The following is a 3566-nucleotide window of genomic DNA, read 5'->3' as shown; positions in this document are numbered from 1 at the left end:
TACGACACCCATCTGCGACGTTTAGTATTCGAGATATGGCCCGTCCTAGGTCTGACCGAGCAATTTTTGTTCCGCGCACTTTGTGCACCGTACACTTTGATGTTTGTATGAAAAAGTACCCAACCTAGGGACGCGTAGAGCAAATTTGTACCCCCGGGCATGTTGTCGATTGACATTCTGGTTGCACTTTTCATCATCTGGGGTGCGTTCCTGACACGTTTTGAGGGGTTTTAGCAAAAAAAAAATTTTCGACTACTCGAGCTCTCTGGCCCGTTCGGTGCACATTTTTGAAAAAAGCTAGGGAGCTGCCCCTAGGTTCGGGGTGTCACAAAATGTTGAAAAGTGGTCGAAAAACCACTATCCAGAATCGGATGTAGAATCGTTAGACGAACTTAAAATTGTTCTACGACACCCATCTGCGACGTTTAGTATTCGAGATATGGCCCGTCCTAGGTCCTGACCGAGCAATTTTTGTTCCGCGCACTTTGTGCACCGTACACTTTGATGTTTGTATGAAAAAGTACCCTACCTAGGGACGCGTAGAGCAAATTTGTACCCCCGGGCATGTTGTCGATTGACATTCTGGTTGCACTTTTCATCATCTGGGGTGCGTTCCTGACACGTTTTGAGGGGTTTTAGCAAAAAAAAAATTTTCGACTACTCGAGCTCTCTGGCCCGTTCGGTGCACATTTTTGAAAAAAGCTAGGGAGCTGCCCCTAGGTTCGGGGTGTCACAAAATGTTGAAAAGTGGTCGAAAAACCACTATCCAGAATCGGATGTAGAATCGTTAGACGAACTTAAAATTGTTCTACGACACCCATCTGCGACGTTTAGTATTCGAGATATGGCCCGTCCTAGGTCTGACCGAGCAATTTTGTTCCGCGCACTTTGTGCACCGTACACTTTGATGTTTGTACGAAAAAGTACCCTACCTAGGGACGCGTAGAGCAAATTTGTACCCCCGGGCATGTTGTCGATTGACATTCTGGTTGCACTTTTCATCATCTAGGGTGCGTTCCTGACACGTTTTTAGGGGTTTTAGCAAAAAAAAATTTTTCGACTGCTCGAGCTCTCTGGCCCGTTCGGTGCACATTTTTGAAAAAAGCTAGGGAGCTGCCCCTAGGTTCGGGGTGTCACAAAATGTTGAAAAGTGGTCGAAAAACCACTATCCAGAATCGGATGTAGAATCGTTAGACGAACTTAAAATTGTTCTACGACACCCATCTGCGACGTTTAGTATTCGAGATATAGCACTTTGTAGGTCTGACCGAGCAATTTTGTACTAAAATGTATGGTGAACATGTAATTCATTAAATAACATTGACTTGCATCGTGCCCTACTTCATCGGCACAGCTGTTATTGACTATCATTAGTGGAAATGGATTGAGTTTGACCATTTTCAGCCATTTCCTATGCCGTGCACCAACATTGTGTACCGATCAGGGAAAGTACGCTACGTACGCGTTCATGGATGTCGATGTTGGTACAAGTTGCCTTTCGGGATAGCCGTGCACCAAAACTGTGTACCGATCAGGGAAAGTACAAGACGGAGGGTGCAGCTCCAGCGTACGCGTTCATAGATGTCCATGTTGATACAATCTACGTGTACGTACCTAGTTTTTGTAGGAAAAGTTGCAATTAAGTGCTTGTATGCTTAAAATGCTCATCTCAACCGGTCACCTTTTGGCTTGCCCTTTTATAACAGAAACCTAGAAAGATACTCGAGATTTTTGTGTTTTTCCATTCGCCCGGGACGACGAAATGAGCTATGTGCACATCGTGCAGAAAATTGTCTTCGCCACGCATGTTTTTGTCCATCCACTCATATAATCACCCGCATTTGTGTTCAACACGGACGGCGCAGCCCGAGCGAACGCGTTAATGTTTATGTTTGTACACACTGCTTGTACGATTCTAGGATTTGGTAATTGCGTCACAGTGCCCGACCGTCGCGGACACCATTCTTGGACAGAAGTCCTAGTACGTAGAGTACTTTCCCTAGGTATGTGCTCGTTCGTGACTATCGTTGCGTGCTTACGGACACGCTTGGGTATGTTTACCATACAAGGTTTACTAGGGAAACCTGGGAAGGACGCTTGCCCTCCCGTCGCGGACACCATTCTTGGAAAGAAGTCCTAGTACGTAGCGTTCCTTATTTTACTTGATCAGTTTGTAATGCATTCGCTTTGTTCCATCGACTTCTGCTACTGCTCACTAAGGGGTGTTCGTTTGCGATGTGTACGATAAGCAACTGTCTATCGTAACCAGCAGTTAATCAACACTTTTTACCCAAGTCATAGCAACATAGAGTACTTTTCCTAATCGGTACACAATTTTGGTGCACCTCTAACCTCGCCGGCACTTTATCGTTACGTTTTGTGCACAACCTAGGGACGTGGTGTAAGTTTCATGATTTTTATGTTTGATTCGGTTTATTATGATTGAAAAATACGCTACGTCCCAGAAATTGGAGCTCGACTACTTCCTCCATGTGGCGCCAAAAGTTACTGGGCAACGCCTAGCTTATGCCCCCATTTGTACTTCAATTTTCATTATCAGGTTTGAAAAATACGCTAAGTCCCAGAAATCTGAACTCGAATACTTTTGCCACGTGGCGCCAAAAGCTACTGAGAAACGCCTAGCCTTTTACCCATTTATAATTTAGTTTTCGTTATAAGTGTTTGAAAAATACGCAAAGTTCCAAGAATCTGAACTCGAGTACTTTTTACATGTGCCGCCAAAAGCTACTGAGCAACGCCTAGGTTGATACATTTTTGGTACATGGAGTGTATGCATGCAGGCGTACTGCCGTGCTAGACCGGAAAATCGATCTTGCTACTAGAACTTAAAGTAATTCCCCTAGATAGGTGCTTTTGCATGCCTCTGATCGACGACCATGCCAACGTGCGACCACGCGTAGCTAGGCTTCCCCAAACAAATTTCCTAGAATAGCCCCAAATTGCACACTTTCAGGGGTATATTTTGGTACCGTGTACCGTGCATGGTACATGTATCAGTAGCTCGTGCAATTTATTTTGCATCGTGTTGCGGTTGCTGGTGCGTCGGGATAGGAGTGTTTCGAGACTTTCGCCAAGCGTTGGTGCCATTTGGTGGATAATTAATGTTCTAGCCACAATAAACGTGCCACATAATGCCAATAAGGAAAAAGCCGATTTCTAGGAACTTCCAGTCAGAATGTTTGCCATCAGCGCTTTCCTGTCGAGTTCAGGATCTGGGACTTAGCGTTTTTTTTCCACGATCCAATCCAACGACCAGATCGTGAATAAACAATACATACAACAGTGCATCCCTTTAAAGTAGGAAAAAGCCGAATTCTAGGGAGCTCCAGTCCAAAAGGTTGTCATCAGCGCTCTCCTCTCGAGTTCAAGATTTGGGACTTAGCGTTTTTTTCGCGATCCAGCCAAAAGACCAGATCGTGAAATAAACAATTAATATAACTGTACTAGTACATCCCTTCAACTGAAGCAAGTGCACCATACATGACCCGTACGCCAATCATCCATGCACATGACACGTCAACTAAGTCAACACATGACACAACTTG

The sequence above is a fragment of the Anopheles coluzzii genome, assembly GCF_943734685.1.
Source record: "Anopheles coluzzii chromosome X unlocalized genomic scaffold, AcolN3 X_unloc_77, whole genome shotgun sequence".
Taxonomy (NCBI): Eukaryota; Metazoa; Arthropoda; class Insecta; order Diptera; family Culicidae; genus Anopheles; species Anopheles coluzzii.
Note: the sequence above shows the minus strand (reverse complement) of the source record.